The 20,270-nt window shown below is 36.8% G+C and overlaps 1 protein-coding gene across 1 annotated transcript in view; it reads right to left on the minus strand.

Moving 5' to 3' along the window:
* Positions 1-20,270, minus strand: part of QKI (QKI, KH domain containing RNA binding) — a 131,454-nt gene that overhangs the window by 106,419 nt on the left and 4,765 nt on the right. The window lies entirely within an intron of this gene.

Raw genomic sequence — 20,270 nt, forward strand, 5'->3', positions numbered from 1 at the left:
CTCAAAATACCTAATACAATGTAAATACTATGTAAATCACTGTTATGCTGCATTGCTTAGGAAATAATGACAAGAAAAAAATTGTACATTTCAGTACAAATGCTACCAGTTGAAATATTTCCCCTAAATATTTTGATCCTAGGTTGGTTAACCTGAGGATACAAAGAGCTGACAGTACTTAGGTCTGGTTTTGGAGCTCTCTAGTTTATTCCACTTATTTATCTTTGCTTTAATATCACACTGTATTAATAATGGTAAATTATATGGTACACCAAGTTCTTCCCTCTTGCTGTTACTCAAGAGTGTCTTAGCTATTCCTGGCCCTTTACATTTTCACATATTTTAGAACAAGTTGGTCAATTTCTAAAATAATACTTGCAAGAATTTTCACTGAGATCATATTATATTATAGACTCTTCAAAACCATAAACATTGTACAATTTCTCCATTTGGTTAGGTTATCTCTCATCTCTCTCAGTAACGTCAAGTTTATTTTTGTTTAGGCTGAAGTGCAAGTGGCACAATCACAGCTCACTGTAGCCTTGAATTCTTGGCCTCAAGCAATCCTCCCACCTGAGCCTCACCATGCCTAGCTTTTTTTTTTTTTTTTTTTTTTTTTAACTTTTTTATAGACTTCGGGTCTCGCTATGTTGCCCAGGCTGATCTCAACCCCCTGGACTCAAGCCATCCTCACCCCAGCCCCACCCCAGTGCCTAAGCCTTCCAAAGAGGTAGGATTACAGGCTGGAGACACCATGTCCAGTCTCCAAAATGTAGAGTTTTTTTATTGTGCCTTTACTTGTTTTTACTTTTGTTGTTGTTAGATTCATTCCTAGAAATTCACAGGGCTTTTTCTGCTATTGTATGTCATAATTTTAAGTTTTCATTTTCTGTTTCTGGTATATGAACATATAATTGGTTTTTGTTTTCTATCAACCTTATAACCAGCATTTCTTCATTACTGACTCTCACGAATTTTTTGTAGATTCTTTTGGATGCTAAGCAATTACATCACAAATAATGACAGTTATCTACTTCTTTTCCTTTCCTATCATATATTTTTATTTCTTTTTCTTGCTATCCTTACAGTACTGGTCAGCATACCTTGAGTTCAAAGCCAAATAAAAGTGTATCATCCTCCACCTGTTCTAAATTTCAAGCCTAAAGGTTTCAACAGTTCACCATAAAGTTTAAAGTAATCTTAAACTTTTTGAAGATACACTTTATCACATTAAAATTCCCTTCTACTTCTTAGTTTGCTAAGAGTTTTCAACTACAAGTGGATATCTAAATTTATCATTTTTCACTATCTATTAAAACAACAATATTTCTCCTTAATTCTGTTATTGCAGTGGATTTCAACTAATTGTCAAATGTTAAACCAATGTAAAGCAAACTCGAGCAAACTGTTTCCTGGCATTTTGGTGATTTTTTTTTTTTTTTTTAAAGAAATGTCCATTCATAAATAGAACTGGCCTGTAATTTCTCTTTCTCGTGTCTCACGTTTTGGTATCAAAGTTATTCTGGTCACAAAACATGTTGGAATGTATTCCTTCTTTTTCTACTCTCCAGATAAGCTTGTATACGGCTATTATTTCTTCCTTAAATAATGAATAAAATTCACTGGTGAAGCTACTTGAGCCTAGAGATTTCTCTATAGAAGGTTTTAAATTATGGATTCAGATTTTCTACTTCTTCGTGTGTCAATTTTTAAGTTGTGTCCATTTTGTCTAAATTTTCAAATTTGTTGATTTAAAGTAGATACCTAATTTAATTATTTTTAATACCTATTAAGATCGGAAATGATGCCCCATTTTTTTATTCTTGACTGGTTACCTCTATCTTCCTTTTTTCTTGATCAGTCTTCAAAAGTGTTTTAAAAGAACCTGCTTTTGTTGACTGAGGTAGACTGATTTCAAAAATGGCCACAATTCTCTGCCCCTCATTGTGTCCATGCCATCTGCAAAGGGAATCTGCACCTCCTCCCACCTCCTGAATCTAGGCTAGCATTGTGACTTGCTTTAGCCAATACAATGTAGTGGTAAGAATGATATGCCTCAGTGTCAGTCTTAAGTGGTTCTACTCTCTTAGAGCCCCCTTCCCCCATGTAAACAAGCCTGGACTAAAACTTGTTGGGGAATGAAAGACAGTGACCCAGTCATCATCAATATCTGCACCAGGCAACTCTCAGAAGAGAACCACCTGGCTGACCTTACAGCTGACTGAAAGAAGGAGTCAGGAGCTCAACAAGTAGTTTAAGTTTCTGGAGTAATTTATTATAATAAAGAGATAGCTAGCTGAAATACTGAATAATTTCATTCTGTGTTTATCTTTAATTGATTTCTACTCTTCATTAATTCCTTCCTTCCTTCTACTTCCTTCGTTTAATCTGCTGTTCTTTTTCCAAATTTTTGAAATGAATATTTTGCTTATTGTATTCCTTCTTTTCTAACATAAACATTTAAAGCTTTACATATACCTCTAAGGTGGTTTTAGTTGTATCCCACAAATTCAGATAGGGAGCAGTTTCATTTTCATTCAAAGTCAAGGTAATCTGGCATCTACTAAATATTTAAATATATTATTCTCATTTCAACATATAATAATTTCCTAGTTGTATTTTTTGACTTCTAGCTTTCTACAGTGTAATCAGCAAACATATTACATGTAATAGCCATCCTTAATATTTGTTCAAACTTGCTTTTCAGCATAGTACATGGTCTATTTTTGTAAATATTCTATAGGTGCTTAAAAAGAATGCGAAGTCTGGTGTGATTAAATTTTATCTGTTTCGCCTTTTACTTCTAATTTTGCTGTATATGTGTAAAGGCTATTACAACCAACCCTTAAACAAGAGGTCTGAACTATGTGGGTCTACTTACACACAGATTTTTTTTCCATAAATATTACATCATGTATGACACCCCTCCCACCTCCACCACTTCTTCTGCCTCTGCCACCCTTGAGACAGTAAGACCACACCTGAATCTTCCTCCTCTTCCTCAGCCTAATCAATGTAAAGACCACCAGGATCAAAACCTTCATGGTGATCTACTTCCGCTTAATGAATAACAAATGTATTTTTTCTTCCTTACGATTTCTTAAAAACATTTTCTTCTCTATGGCTTATTTTACTTTAAGAATACAGTGTTAATATATGTAACGTACAAAATGTGTTGATCAACTGTTTATGTTATCAGTAAGGCTTCCAGTCGACAGCAGACTATCAGTAGTTAAGTGGAGGTAGTTAAAAGTTATACGTGGAATTTTTTTTACTGCAAAGGGGGTTAGTGCCCCTCACCCCTATGTTGTTTAAGGGTTAAGTGTGTATCTTCCTGTCATTATGAAGTGGCCTTCTTTATCTCTAGAGATGCCTTTTGCCATTAAGCTTACACTGATACTAATACAGAATTTTTTTAAAATTTTTCTTATGTGTCTTTTCTTGATCCTATCTATTACTTTCAAACTTTTGTTATCCTTATTTTAAACAGGACTCCTGCAAAAATCATCTAAATGAGTTGCTTCTTCACTGAACCTTAACAGGAACAGCCCACTTATACTACATGGTTTACTAAATCTTTTTACTAAGTGTTTTCTATGTACTCTACTTCTTTTCTTTTTCTTTCTTGCCTCTTTTTCCTGGATGTGGGCAGAGGGAGGGTTGCATAGGAATGTATTTTCTTGGTTCTTTTCTTCTATTAGTTTGGAAGTTATATGCTTGTTCACCCTAGTATTTACAACATGCTTCCTTGACTTACCAAACATTAATGTGCACTTGTACTTTTACCCTTTTCCCATATAAATACAAGGACCTCAGAAAGTATAATATTTATCCTCAATCCAGTTTATATGCCTTTGTTTTTCAAATTCTATATATTTTAAACTCAACAGGCCACTATTTTCACTTTGTACAAATAAGCATTTAGGTTTATCAACATATTTTACCATTTTTGTTGCTCTTTATTTCTTTATGCATCTTCAACTTTTCAAAGTCATCATTCTTCTGCCTGAAAAACAACCTTTGGCATTTCCTTTAGTGAACATCTTCTAGTAATGAACTCCCTCCATTTTTCCTTATCTGAAAATCTCTTATTTTTGAAGGGCATCTTAAAGGTTTATACACCGTCTCCTGGATTCATTCCACTGTTATTAACAGAAGTGAACCGAGTCTTCCCATTGCTCCTTTGAAGGTGATCTTTTCTCTCTTCTAGCTGCTTTAAGATTTCCTCATCATTACTTTTCAGTAGTTTTATTATGATATGCCAAGGCGTGGTTTCCTTTATCATGTTTATCAGTAAGTATGATAAATAGAAAGAAAACCACAGTTTCACAAATCTGTGACTTTCTTTCTTTCTTTCTTTGGTTTTATAGTTCTGAAACACACTTCCCTCAAACTCCGCTTCTGTCCCATTCCATGTCTCCTCTTCTTCTAATACCACAACTACATATATTAAATTTTCTCACTATATTCCTTTTACTTTTCACACTCCCTTATACTTTTTTCCATCCCTCTGCATCTCCATGCTGAAAATTTTCTTCTGAGCTATCTTCCAGCTTACTAATTCTCTCTTCAAATGCTTCCAATCTTCTGTTAAACCCACCTGTTGAGTTAATAGTAGGTAAATAATTGTCTGGCTTAGTTTTTCTCTTATAGCTTCCACTTCTCTTCCTTTTATTCTGTCTCCTTCTACACTGAAAACTTACAGATCTTACAAAGTCTGGGTCTGAAATTCTAAAATCTAGAGTCTCCGTGGATTTGTTTCTATTGTTTTTCAGATTGTTTCTTCAGATTTTTGTTAATGTCATCTTGTCTCCTTTTGTGCTTAGTTATTTTCTAGTGTGTGTCAGACAATACACTTACTAAATAGCTTATAAAAATAATATAAGGCCAAAGACAATAATATCTTCCTCCAGGGAAGATACATATCAGCTTCTGCCAGGCACCTACTATTACAAGCAACCCAGGATCAATGCAATTTCACTTACTGAGAGAGACAATTTTGAGCTGAGATATTGTCTCTGTGAGGACCTGCAACCTCCTGGTTCATTCTTACTCCTAAAGTACATATCCATCAGTGTCCCAACCCCCAAGCAAAGACTAGGCTGGGCATGGCAACAGAAATTCACATAGACAAATTATAGACTCCAAACGCTGTCCCCCAAAGCTCAGCCTTTCATCTGCCTTCTCCAGATTCTGCAAACATGCTCAGCTGAAAAAGAGATCCCCCAAAACAGGCTTATATCCTTGATCATCTCACCTCCTGAAGACCCTGAACTAGTAATTCTTCACAATCTTGCTGGGTCTCTGATGTGTTCAGTTTTTTTTTTTTTCCCTATTCTATCCTATTTTACTAGAATTGTTCAGCTGGTCTGCATTACCTTGTCAGTCCTTAACAAACACAAGTCTACTGGCACTTTTGAGCAGTTGCTTTTAATCTAAAGAGGTCTAGAACTGACATAAGGTAGTATGGTGTAACAATGTGTTGAAATGAGGATCTGAAGAAAAGAAAAAAAAAAATAACAGAAAAATCTATCAACATGCCTGGTCTTATGTTCACCTCCAATAAGCTCTTCCTACTTTTCTACAACATCATCACTTAACCAGTTTATGTAAGTCACAGATTCCATCAAATTTCACTTCCCCGCTCCTCCAAACAACCTGGACAGAGATAACAATCTTTACATCCTATCACCCACTTTGTTTTTCAGTAAAACAGAGAACAGCCTTTCATTTTCAAATTCAATTCAACAAAACATTTACTTAAAGCTTATTATGTGGCAAGGAGTGAAGTAAATGTGAAAGATTGAAAATAAAGAAACTCTGCTCTCAAGAAGTCTGTGAAAATGCCTGTACTGTATTTGTTACCTTGGCTATTTCTTTAAATAAGTAACCTTGCCAGCTACTCTTCAATAATAGTAGTATTCTATACAGATCTTGTTCCAAATTGTCACATACTAGATACACATCATATACTTCACATATGGCCCAAAATGTCTGGAAAATGCATTATGAACAGAGATACTTTAGTACAAATAACTAATATGTAACTGGTTTCGACCCGTACCCTTTGTGAAGCCAGTTGTCCTACACTCTGTGACCACATACAGAGCCCTGTTTGGCGTACCTCACCCTTTTCATGTCTTAAACCTCCTTGGCTGGAACCACATCAAGATCACATAGAAAAGGGCTTCTACCATAGCTACTTAATCCTCACAATTATTTACTAAATTAAAAATGTTTTTTACATAACAGTTACAATCACAGCATTAAATCTGTGACACAAAATTTTACTAACCATAAAAATGAAACAATCACTACTGCCCCAAGAAACAGCTCAAGGATGTTAAGTTGCATGCCATCAGGACTCTAGTACAGCTGAAACTGTCAAGGTCATCCTTCTCAAAATGTTGTAGAGAATGAAAAAAAAAAACTAATCATAGCAGCTGCTTTGTCTACTGCAACCAATTTCCAAGTTAATATCGTTTGCCTTGCATTAAAATTCATTCTGCGTTGATTTATCACGCCAGTTCTGCAGCTTCATTCAATTAAAACAATGTCACAACACTTTCAAAGAAAATCATTTCAAACAGCCTGAGCTAAGTGCAACTTTCAAGGCCAAAACAAGGGAAAGAAAAAGGGGAAAAAAAGATGTTCATTAACCCCACTGTTTAAATACAGACCTTCTCTGTGGCTCACCAATTATATTTCTGCCAAGTGGCATGTTAATTTACAAAGAAGAGGTTTACCAACAATTATGTCTAATGTTATTCATTGCTGCTCACACTTCATTTTAAATGGAAATGATAGATTTTTCCCAATGACAAAATGTACAGCATTATAGAAAACCCTTCCATTAACCTTTTTAAAATTTCATAAACTCCTGTGACACATTATCAAAATAGATAATAAAAAATGGATTTCCAAAAGCACCTCAAGTGAAACACTTCTAAGAACTCATAAAGTGTAATCTCTGCCTAAAATGTGGGGGCGATGGGAAAGACCAAGATTTCATTTTAAAATGCACTTTTTTGGATTGCTTTTGCACAACAGATAATCTGTTTTTAAATATTGTGTCTAGTTCTAATTTCTAGGGTGATTTTAGTTAGATGCCTTACACATCTTCCATTATCTCATACAAGCAACACACTGGGTATGAAACAAATACATTCACAGAAGCGTATATGTATATTTGTCAAAGTCTTTCACTTAGCAGAAGACAAAAAAAGGACCACACCCAATCTAGTCAACACTAGTGGACCTATCTTATACAAGTATGTGAGATGAGAGAAGAGCTGTGGCTATATATTAACAGCACAACTGTTTTTAATTAAAAATACAGAATGAATACAGATGCTCCTTGACTTACAACGGAGTTAAGTCCCAATAAACCCACCATTGAGTTGAAAGTGCAGTTTTAAATTGATATTTTCAATTCCAATGGTTTCTCTGGAGATGGCCCCACCATAAGTTGAGAAGCACACTGAAAACACGTCACTTTCGAGCCACTGTGAACAATCCTGAGGCAGACCACTGTAAGCTGGGGACTACATATCAACATGCCTTGTGTTTTGAGGGAAAGTGAGCAACTTATGCCTTGCTTCCTTCATATTAATTCTCATAAATTAGTAAGTGGCCAAATATATCTCCTGGAGAAATGGCTAATTTATAAAATGTAATTAACACTACAGGAAACATTTGGCAAAACCTTTCACATACTGGGCCTTTATAGACATTTTTGTTCATGGCACACATGGCACATGTTATGTACAAGTGCTGTGTAAGAAAAGGTTTCTTACAAGGCTATGTAAAAACAAAACAAAAATTTAAAACTGCATACTTCCATGCTGAAATAGAAAGTGGAAATAACAACTGTTTTGTTTTTATTACTGGCTCTGTCCTTTGGGATTTATCCTGAGAACAGCCAGTCAGGCTTATTATATGAGAAATTTCTAAACATATGAGTTCCAGTGCTGCATACAACTTACAATTCAGTGACTGAATCCCTGCCTCCAGCTTTACTGAGATATAATGAACAAGGTTTAACTTGTGATGATTTAATATGGGTATACATTGTGAAATGGTTACCACAATCAAGCTGATTAACACATCCATCACCCACACAGCTACTGCGCTCAGACGTGCACACGCACGCGTGTGTGTGTCATGTTAAGCACCTTTTCATATGCCTTTTGGACATCTGTATATTTTCTTTTGAAAAAATGTCTATTCAAGTTATTTGTCTATTTTTAAATTGGGTTATGTGGTTTTTTGTTTTGTTTTGCTGTTTTGGGCTGAGTTAATATTCTGATATCTTTTGGATATTAAACCCTTATCAGATATAAGGTTTGTAGATACTTCCTCCCATTCTGTAGGCTGCCTTTTCCTTTTGTTGTTTCTTTACTGTGCAGAAGCATGTTAATTTGATGTAGTCCTGTTTATTTTTGCTTTTGTTGCTTGTGTTTTATGGGTGTAATATCTAGAAAAATCATTACCAAGACCAGTATCAAATACCTTTATATTTCAGTGTTTTTTTCCTACATGTTTTACAGTTTCAGGGAATTCATTTAGGTCTTTAATCCATTTTGACTAAATTTTTTTTTTTTTTTGAGACGGAGTCTCACTCTGCCGCCCAGGCTTGGAGTGCAGTGGCCGGATCTCAGCTCACTGCAAGCTCCGCCTCCCGGGTTTACGCCATTCTCCTGCCTCAGCCTCCCGAGTAGCTGGGACTATAGGCGCCCGCCAGGTCGCCCGGCTAGTTTTTTGTATTTTAGTAGAGACGGGGTTTCACCATGTTAGCCAGGATGGTCTCGATCTCCTGACCTCGTGATCCGCCCGTCTCGGCCTCCCAAAGTGCTGGGATTACAGGCTTGAGCCACCGCGCCCGGCCCATTTTGACTAAATTTTATGTATGGTGTAAGATAAGGGTCCACTTTCATCTTTGGAATGTGAATATCCAGTTTTCCCAGCACCAACTGTTTAAGAGACGATTCTTTCTCCATTGTGTAGTCCTGGTACCCTTGTCAAAGATTAGTTGACCATTCATTCATAGATTTATTTCTGAGATTCTATTCTGTTTCACTGGTCTATGTGTCTGTTTTCATGCCAGAAGCAAATTATTTTGAATATAATTTGAAATCAGGAACTGCAATGCCTCAGCTTTGTTCTTTCTCAAGATTGTTTTGGTGTTTTTTAGGTGTTTTTTGTGGTTCAACATGGATTTCAGGATTGTTTTTTCCTATTTCTATGAAAATGCCATTGGAATTTTGACAGGAATTGTATTGAATCTATAGATTGCTTTGGGAAGTATGGAAATTTTAACAATAATCTTCCAATCCATGAACGTGGAATATTTTCCCATTTATTTGCATCTTTAATTTATTTGATTAGTGTTATAGTTTTCAGCGAGCAGACATCTTTTACCTCCTTGGTATTATTTCTAATTATTTTTTATTTTTATTTTTTTTTGAGACAGAGTCTCGCTCTGTGGCCCACACTGGAGTGCAGTGGTGCAATCTCAGCTCACTGCAAGCTCTGCCTCCCCCGTTCACGCCATTCTCCTGCCTCAGCCTCCAGAGTAGCTGGGACTACAGGCACCCACCACCACACCTGGCTAATTTTTCGTATTTTCGGTAGAGACGGAGTTTCACCGTGTTAGCCAGGATGGTCTTGATCTCCTGACCTCATGATCTGCCCGCCTTGGCCTCCCAAAGTGCTGGGATTATAGGCGTGAGCTACCGCGCCCGGCCTATTTCTAATTATATTATTCTTTCTGATGCTACTGTAAATGAGATTGCCAATTTTTTTTGTTTTGAGATGCAGTTTCGCTCTTGTCACCCAGGCTGGAGTGCAGTGACACGATCTCGGCTCACTGCACCCACCGTCTCCCAGGCTCAAGTGATTCTCCTGCCTCAGCCTTCCAAGTAGCTGGTATTACAGGCCTGGGCCACCACATCCAGCTGACTTTTTTGTATTTTTTGTAGAGACGGGCTTTCACCATGTTGGCCAGGCTGGTCTCGAACTCCTGACCTCAGGTGATCCGCCCGCTTCGGCCTCCCAAAGTTCTGGGATTACAGGCATGAACCACCATACCTGACCTCTTAATCTCTTTTTTGAATAGTTCGTTGTTACTGTATAGACAGAACACTGATTTTGCATGTTGATTTTATATCCCAGAACTTTACTAATTGAACAGATTTTCTGATGGTGTCTTGGGTTTTTCTATATACAAGATTATGCCATTGCAAACAGAGACAATTTTACTCCTTCCTTTACGATTTAGGTGTCTTTTACTTTTTTTTTTTTTTTTTTTTTGAGACAGTCTTGCTCTGTTGCCCTGGCTGGACTGCAATGGTGCAATCTCAGCTCACTGCAACCTCCACCTCTTGGACTCAAGTGATTCTCCTGCCTCAGCCTCCTGAGTAAGCTGGGATTACAGGCATGCATCACCATGCCCGGCTAATTTTTGTATTTTTTAGTAGAGACAGGGTTTCATGTAGGCCAGGCTGGTATCCAACTCTTGACCTCAAATGATCCGCCCACCTCAGCCTCCCAAAGTGCTGGGAATCAGAGGCATGAGCCACCACTCCTGGCTGCCTCTATTTTTTTTCCCTTGGCCTAACTGCTCTAGCTAGCAACTTACTGTATTTAATGGAAGAGGCAAGGGTGGGAATCCACATCTGCTTCCTGATCTTAGAGGAAAAGTTTTCAGCTTTTCACCATTAAGTATGATGTTAGCTGTGGGCTTGTCACACATAGCCTTTATTATGTTGAGGCATAGTGCTTCTACACCTTATTTGGTTTATCGTGAAAGGATGCTACATTTTGTCAAATGCCTTTTCTGCATCTTTTAAGATGATCTTATGGGTTTTATCTTTCATTCTGTTAATTTGGTGTGGGCTGAGTTAATGATTTGCATATGATGAACCATTTTTACATTCAGGGGGAAAATCTCACTTGATCATGGTGTATGCTCCTTTTAATGTGCTATTCAATTCAGTTTGCTAGTATTTTGTTGAGGATTTTTGCATCTGTTCATCAAGGATACTGGCCTATAACTTTATTTTCTTATAATGTCCTTATCTGGCTTTGGTTAAGGGTAATGCTGGCCTCATAAAATGAACCTGGGAAGTGTTCTCTCCTGCTCAGTTTTTTGGAAGTTTGAGAAGCGCTGGTGGTAATTCGTCTTTCAATGTTCGGGGGAATTCGACAGTGAAGCCATCAGCTCTTGGGCTTTTATTTGTTGGGAGGTTTTCACTTAATGATTCAATCTCCTTACTCATTATGGGGCTGTTCAGATTTTCTGTTCCTTCATCATGTGGTCCTGATAGGTTGTATGTTTTAGGAATTTATCCATTTCTTCTAGTTTACTCAATTTGTTGGCATGTATTTATGCACAGTAGTCTTTTATGATCTTATTATTTCTATGGTATCAGTTGTAATGTCTCCTTCATTTATTTTGACTTTTTTTTCTCTTGGTTAGTCCAGCTAAAGGTTTGTCAATTTTGTTTACCTTTTCAAAAACCAACTATCAGTTTTGTTGACCTTTTCAGTTGTATTCCTGGCCTCTATTTCATTTATTTCTGCTCTGATCTTTATTATTTCAATCCTTCTGTTTAAGCCTCTGGTACCCACTATTTCCAGGTAGTTTCCCATCCATTAAAAAAAAAAAAAACCCCAGGAAATTTTTACTGTGAGAATGAAAACTATGTAATTTCACTACACAGTTTCTTCTATGGACTATGTATTGTGTGAGATATCATAGATTTAAAAAAAATAAAACACTAAGAGCGAGTTTCTGACTTCAGGAACGACCTGTAAGAGTCATGCAGATCACTGCATACCATGTGATAAAAGCTTAAGAGGTGGGTACAAAGTGTTCTAAGGGGAACCAACTGCCTGTAGGAGTCAAAGCACACACACATAGCAAAAGGAGCACTAGAGCTCAATATTGTGGGATGAGGGAGAGCTGGGCATGTTTGGTGGGAAGGAAGAAATAAGAAAGAGGTGTCACAGAGAAGAAAAATTAAAAGTACCTACCATTTTCACAGAAGAGTGAATTGCTTAGGTGGCTGGAAAACATGGGTAGCAGCAAATAAAGCTTGAAAAGTAGTTTGGTATCTTTTAAAAGGCCTTGTGCATTGGACCTCATACTCTCACAAATACTGTCTTTTGCTCTTGTCATAAAACACTTGTTGGCTTGTATTGCCTTCGTATTGTTATTAATTGGTTAAATAATCTTTTTTCTAATTGTTACTTAGCATCTGGAGTGACAATCTATCTTCTTCACTTGAATTTGTTTTGAATGGTTTCAGCTTATTATCCAGTTATATTAGTACTCAAAGAATGTTACACTGTAATTTAGGATATCCAAATTCGCATACCACAGATTTCAAATTTTGGTTTTAACTGGTTATTAATTTTTCCCCTTTGCTGCTGGTGTCAAATGGAAGTATCACGAGTGCAAGGACTACGTCATTCAACATTTCTTAGGCGTTGAGTATGCTGCAGTTATGTTTTGAGTGTTGAAGTATGAGCCAACTTCTGGCCTGGGTATTTTACATGCATTAAGTCACTTAATCCTCAAAACAACACTGTACGGTGCTTACCACTACCACCTACATCTAATACATGAGAGGTAACATCAGTAGCCCAAATCCTAGAACACCTAGATTGATTCTTCTAGAGTTCAGACACTTAATAAATACAGCCTCTCTTCTAAAGACCTTAACATATACCCTGATAACAACAAAAATTCATGGTTAGTATTCTCATTATTGTTAATCTTTCAAAATGTTTAGTACTCAGTTCATAGAAACTCTATTCAAATCCAAGTTTACTTTCAGAATTAGTCCAGTTGTGTTTTTATAATTTCTTCCCCAACTACATACATACCAAACATATCATTACTATATCATTTCAGATCATCACATCTCGGTTTCTCAATATTTTCGTATCTTTTGCTGACTGTCACCACTTTTAACAATCATCACATATATCTTTATTCTCAATGAATGGCAATACCAGCAAGGCCCTTCCCTCATTCTTAGCCTTCATATGTGAAAGATAAAGAAATTTTAAGATTCTCCCTATTTAATCTGTGCTCTTCATTTCAACTGCCACTGCCTGAGTTCAAGCTCTCATTATTCCATACCTGGATTGTGGCTATATCAGTACCATGAGAGCAATCATGTCTTTTCATATTCCTGTGCCCTGTTACCTAGCATGGAACACACACTAACATTTCTAGGATGAAGAAATGATACTAAGATTTTGCTGTTTTATATTCAGATATCCTTTTTAGTGTTCAAGTTCTAATTACTTTTCAAATTTTAAGAGGTTTGTTTTAATCTGTCCTTAACATGGCAAATTTATACTATTTATATACTATCTTAAAAGTACAAAGGAAAGAAACTATCAAAACAATCATTGTTCTGTAACCCCAAACAATACAGCATTGAAGTTTTCAAAGTCAATCAATTCCCTACCAGATAATAAAGAAAATATTTAACAATATGAAACAAGGAGATGCTCAAGTTTATGACAGACAGGCTGCTTACTGACGACACTGATTTTGGACTTGGGAAAAGCAGTGTTCTATGGTAGACAAAACAAGATTTCAAGAAATCCCCAATTTATTTGGAAGCTACCTTGTTGTAAATCCTGGGTTTATTAAGATACAAAATATGTTTTCTGGCTGGGCGCAATGGCTCCCACCTGTAATCCTAGCACTTTGGGAGGCTGAGGCAGGAAGATTGCTTGAGCCCAGGAGTTCAAGACCAGCCTGGGCAACACAGTGAGACCTTGTCTCTAAGATAAAACAAAACAAAAATCACTTAAATATATATGGATTTTTTCCCAATGAAATGATTAACTGAATTTAGCTCAAAAGCTAATAGCTGAAAAGTTCAACCTCAACATCCCTAAAGTAAAGGCAAGTGACCTCAAAAACTAAGGTACTTTTCTGCCCAAATTGAAATCAAAAGAAAATATAATCTCATTAACTTACAAAATAAATTTAGGTCACCTACTTATAAACAGGAACTGAAAAGCGTGGAAGAGTTCAAGCGGTATAACCTTTGACTGTTTCATAGCCCATTTCATGTGTGACAATTTTGAGGGGTTAGGATGAGGAAGATTCTGTTATTAGCCATTTTACTCCCAGAGACACTGCTCTCTCAAATTGTGCTGAAAGGAGACCATCACCTTGAGCTTTCCTTTAATCTTTATCAGAAATAGCTCAATGTTCCTGGAATATGCATAGCACTGAGAAGCAGATTTCTCCTCGATTTCTATATTATATACTTTGGCTATTTCAGCAAGAATCTCAGAGATATGGAGATTGAATCCCTATGAGTAGATATGAAATTATTATCAAATTATACATAAAAGTCCTTTGTAGCAGTAATTTTAACAGAGTAGATCCTAACTCTTTTTAGATAAATCACAGACAAACGTTTCTGTCTAATCTGAATAATTCTTCCCTGACAACCCCATCTTTTCTTTTGTTCTTCTAAGTATTGGTTCCTATCAAATATTAAAACATATTATTTACAAAAGAAAGTGCCTGCATTTTTAAAACTCAGAAAGGCCTTATTAAAGAAATGTTAAACTTTGGAAAAATATCAGCTATGTATTGTTTTCAGACTGTCTTGTAACCTTTTCTGTAATCATTTACTAACATCCCAAGAAATGTAGTATATCCCAAAGCATAAAAAGCCTATGAAATATTTGGTACACAACAGGCCCTACAGAGTGAAATAAAGAGGAAACTTCAAAACACAACGAAGAGTCATAAATTGACTTTTACTAAACCGATCTAGTTGAAATTATATATCAACAGTAAGTTTCCCTACCTAAAATGTAAAGATATGCCCTACATTATCAAATCACACTGCTAAATTAAAACTTTAACAGGTTAATATGTAATCTGAATCACTTCACAACTCCACTGAATAAAATATATACTAACCTTATGAGAAAACTACCTTTAAATAGATTCCTGTACAAACAATCAAAAGAGATGTGCAGATCTTACTTTTAAAGATTATTTTCACTCATAAAATTATGATCATATTCAGGCAAAATAAAGTGTTAACCTGGGTACTGAAAAGGAGACTTTGAATATCATTAAATTTTGACTTAATATCATTTGTTATTCAGAAGAATGAAAGTGAAAGTAGTGTACATCAAGACTCCTGAGGTTCTTGATTAATTCTTCCTCAAAGGAACAAAGACTTTAAGGAAAGATAACTTACTGAATTGGCCCCTCTCCCCATAATCCCTCTAAAACAAATGCCAGCTCAACACCCAATTTGATACCAGCTTCTCAAGACTGGTGACAAATAACAACCCTATGTTAACTAACTCAGAAGCTATGACTAGCCTAAGCTGATTTGCAAACCCAGGAAAATGAAACAGAAAGAGAACTTACAACTCATGTTCCATCATCAACATATATTATTGTAAGAGTATACTGTGAATAACATTATGAATCTAAACCACTCACAACAGCAACCAGGCTGGGATCCCACAGGCTGAAAACACAATCCTTGAAGAGACATTGTCTATCTTACAAAACCTTTGACAATATGGGTATTCATGATGGCCTAGACCCAAGAGATGCCTTTCAAAGCTATTATTCGAAATTAAAGCCCATTTTAAAAACATCAGAAAATCAGAACTATATTCACATAACTCCAAGGAGTCTCACTACAATTTAATCATCAAATCATGTCCAAAGGAGGCAGTTTACCAATCTAAACTGTTCATGCATTTAACAGGACGACTAGTATCGTCAACAGCTAGACCTCGCGAATATTTAACAAATCTACTACTCTGGCAGATCCTATAGAACAATTTCCAGCAGCTTGAAATTGATAACTAGGCAAGTTTAATGACAAAATTATTACTGACTCATTCAAAATATAACACTTTTTACTTATGTAAATCAGTTAACTCTATTCATAATCATTTATAACATTTCCATGGATTCAAACAAGAAAACTTGACCAGCCAAATAAACAGTTTGATGGTCTAAATATAACTTCAATGCTCTTTCATGTCTGTAGTTTTATGAATGCACGAGAAACTTAAAGTCTTAAATAATTTAATCTTTATCTTTCATACAAGACTGAGCTCCTTCAAGAACAGGATTATGTTTCTTATGTGTAATCACAAAAACCACAGAGTGCCTGCTCTATCAGGTGTCACATATTTGTTACCTTCACTCCTCCAAACAATCCTATGAAGTGAACCTCATAACTTCATAGACAAACAGATTCTAAAAAGCAGCCATATGCTCAAAGCCAATGTGATCATCTCAATTATTTTTCGGCAAATATTTATTTCAGTCCCCTTCTCACTGTAAATGAAGTGAATGTCAGTAGTGCTGACGTTGAGAAACCTCAGTAGTAGACGTTGAGCACTACTGACATTTGGGGCCAGGTAATTCTTAGTTGGGGGGCTAGAGGTGCATGGAGGCTGACTGTCCTGTGCATTACAGAATGTTTAACAGTATCCCTGGACTCTACCCACTAGACGCCAATAGTACCCCCTCTCCCAAGTTTAGACACTGAAAGTATCTCTAGCCATTGCCAAATGTCCCCATAGGTAAAACTACCACCAGCTGAGAATCACTGGGCTAATGGAAAGGAACAAGAGCAGAGGCCTTACACATGCTTATGCAATTTGGCTTGGATCTTGCATTCCAGTGGCCTGACATAACAGCATGCCCTAAGCAGCCACTGCCCGCTTTAGCCTGGGCCCAGCAGGAACATAAATGGAGAAGACCTAAACCCACCCACAGTTAGCCTCAATCCAGCTAGGCTCCACCTTAATCAGTATACCCTCAGCCAACATACAGACCCATGAGCACAGAAATAAATGATTATTATTTTAAGCCACCCAGTTTTAGAGTGTTTTATCATGCAGCATTATTGTGGCAATTGTTGACAAATGGAGTCAATAAGGGGAGAAGCCAGAATTCAAAAGCTAGGCTTATCTGACTAAAAATCCTACTGTCTTTACTATATCAGAGTTTTTTCAAAAGAATTAAATATTCTCACCCAGAATGTGCTTGGTATACAGTAGAGATGCAACAGAAGTCTGCTTTATTCATAAGTATTAATTCTGTAAAAATTTTAATACATTTTCAGTGGCCTATTCATATCAGCTTCTCATTCTCACATCATGAGGTCAAACTTCAAAAACGTTGCAAAGGGCACTGGCTTTATTTCTCAGACCTTGAGTCTGAGACTTTCTTCTCATATCAGTTTCAGAGCTCTGCACAGCTAAGTCCAAAACACTATCTCTAACTTAACATTGACTTCTGTAGGTAACGTGCTATGTGCAAATGCAAAAGACAACAGGTTTAAAGAAAAAGAAAAGTTTAACAATATTTGAAAGAATGAGTTTCATACAAATATGCACAACAAATACTTACTGTGCATACACCATTTACCAGACACATTCTAAGCACTGGAAATACAGTACTGAAAGACAAAAAGATTCCTGCCCTGATAGAGCTTACATTCTTGTGACACACAGCATAAAGACATTTTCCAAGTGCTTCACTCATATTAACTCTTTAGTCTTCATAATCTTGTGAGAAGTTTAATATCTCCATTACAGAAATGAGAAAACTGAACACCAGGAATGAAAAGTCACAAAACAACATCACTTCCCAGGCTTTTGGTTAAGATCAAGTGTAACACCAAAGCCACAAAACAAGCAGCAAAACTAGCTAGAAGTCTTGACTCTGAGTTCCTACTTTTGACCACGGCATGACACTGCCCCTCTGCTAACTCTCTAACCTCACATCTTACAACACTTCCCAAGCACGTTCCTGCCTGAGTCAGCTGTACTTGCTGTTCACTCTGCCTGGAATGTTTTTCTCCCAGATGGTTTTCATGCCTTCCTCCCATCATTCTGTTCCTGTCTCTCCATTCCCATCATATTATAAGAGATTTCTTCCCTGATTACCCTTAAAAATGAATACCTCCTTCCATACACAGTCACTATTCATCTGTCTACCCCACTTTATGTTTCTCCGTAACACTGATTACAGCTATAGATTCATTTGTTTACTGTTTGTCTTTGCCACTGAGATGTCCACTCCACGAGACCAGTGACACTGTTTAATTCATCACTTCACCACTTACCGTTTCAGGCCTCCTGAAATGATGTCTGGCAAAATAACCAGGTACATGATCACCTACCTCTCTGCCTGGCTGCCCCTGCCCCCGCTCCAGAAAAAAAACCCAAAAAACTTAGAGGAGTGTTTCTCACACTTCAGCAAGCATCAGAATTATCTACAGGGCTTAACAGGCAGATTGCTTACCCCAGAGTTTCTGATTCAATAAGTATGGAAAGGGGCTTGAACATTTACAGTTCCCAGAAAGCACAGAAACTATGGTCCAAGGAGTGTGTTTTGAGAATCACCGATCAAGACAAATGTCATGCTCCAACACACCTGTCAGTAACAGTAGTTCACTGTGGCAAGAAGTCACAACTGGAGGAGGAAGGAAAGGAATATAGTGAAGAGGTGCCCTCTAAACTCAAGTCCTGACTTAGAAGACTATATGAAACATATGTCTTTTAAATAATGCATAAATATCCCTTCCTTGAATAGGATCTCTTTTTTTAAGAGATGGAACCAGACAGATGAACATTATATTCTCTATCAAGGTCTTACATATTCTATGTTAATGCCCACTGCAGAAACATTATCCCTTAAGGTTTAAATAAGCAAAACAGACAGTTGCTATCCTTTCTGGGATAGTGAAAAACCTAACAGCAGTAGACCCCAATTGGAACAGCTGCCCAAATCACCGTTTCCCATCTCTACAAATAATCCTAATACCCAGGGTAGGCTCACAGTGGTCGTGTCTAGGTAACGGTAGGTAACTTCACTTCCCCAGTCAGAAAGGCCCAGAACACATCCACTCTTCTAAGAATTTTAAAGTCTGGGAGGCACCGATGCCAAGTTTATGTCAGTAAGGCTCTCAACCGAGAAGCTCCACAAACTCCTGCTGCTCAAGTTCTCAGATGCCCTCGTTCCTAGCCTAACATGGCACTTTGTTTTCCAGCTATTCCTTTAATCCTCTGTGTTACTCAATAATCTTCCAACCAACTCCTCTTTTCCTACATTATCCAAGACTATTTGTGTATTTGCAACCAAATACCTATAAAACCAGAGTAAATGTATATAATCTTTAAAACAAAAAAAGGTTATATAGATCAATTTTTGCAAATTGTAATGTAACCGCAAAGTATCAAAGCTTTTTCCTATTAATTCAACTTAAGACATTTCTCATCTACAGACTAGTATTCTGTCCATATAACCAATGAATCATAGAGCACAACATCGTATTTCTGACATTATAACTCCTTTTTTCATCTGCTTTCATAAAAGTCCTCTGAAATTTAGCATAAAGTCACCATCTTTTCTTGGTTTATTCAACAACTATTGTTACCTATTATGTGCCAATATTACGAGGGATACAGCAGTGAATAACAAAGACAAGATTCTTATTTTACGTACACCTTACATTCTTCTGGGGAGACAGAGAGAGAGAAAATAAACCAGAGAAATGCCCGATTATAAGTGCTATTGCAAAGATAAAAAAAAGACAATGTGAAACAGTGAGTAGCTAGATAGATGGCTTTTAAATAAAAAGGTCGGGGAAGCCTCTCTGAAGCGACATTTGAGCTAAATTCTTAATGACAAGAAGCAGCCAGCCAGAGATCAGAGCACAACTAACATAAAGGTCCCTAAGACTGGGAACAGACTTGACTTGCTCTAAAAGCCAAAAGAGGGCCAATGTGACTACAGTGTGGTAAAGAAGAGGGAAATCATTTAAGATGAGGTCAGAGAAATAGAATGGACCGTATCACATAGGGTTTTGTAACAAAAAGCAAAGAATCTGGATTTACTTAGAAATTAACAGATACAGGAAAAGGAGGCTATTCGCAAGATGTTTATAGAGAATAGTTGAACAATGGACTAAGATGAGGGGAAATCAGGTTACAAACAGCGGTTTTAATAAAAATTTTAGAGTTGAAAGGAACCTTGTAGTCCAACACCTTCATTTTACAGAAAGAATGCTGTGGCCCAACCTGTGGCTTCTTGAAGGTCAGATTAAAGATGAGGAGAGTTGTGCTTGGTGCTCTGTGACAGTCAGGCCAGAGTGCTTTCCACAATTCCTCATTCAGTTTTGAAACCCAAGAGTCTATACCATGTGCATTTCCAAAGTGACATAGCAGCAATCAAA

The sequence above is a fragment of the Rhinopithecus bieti genome, unplaced genomic scaffold, assembly GCF_001698545.2.
Source record: "Rhinopithecus bieti isolate Rb0 unplaced genomic scaffold, ASM169854v2 scaffold_3948, whole genome shotgun sequence".
NCBI classification, from domain to species: domain Eukaryota; kingdom Metazoa; phylum Chordata; class Mammalia; order Primates; family Cercopithecidae; genus Rhinopithecus; species Rhinopithecus bieti.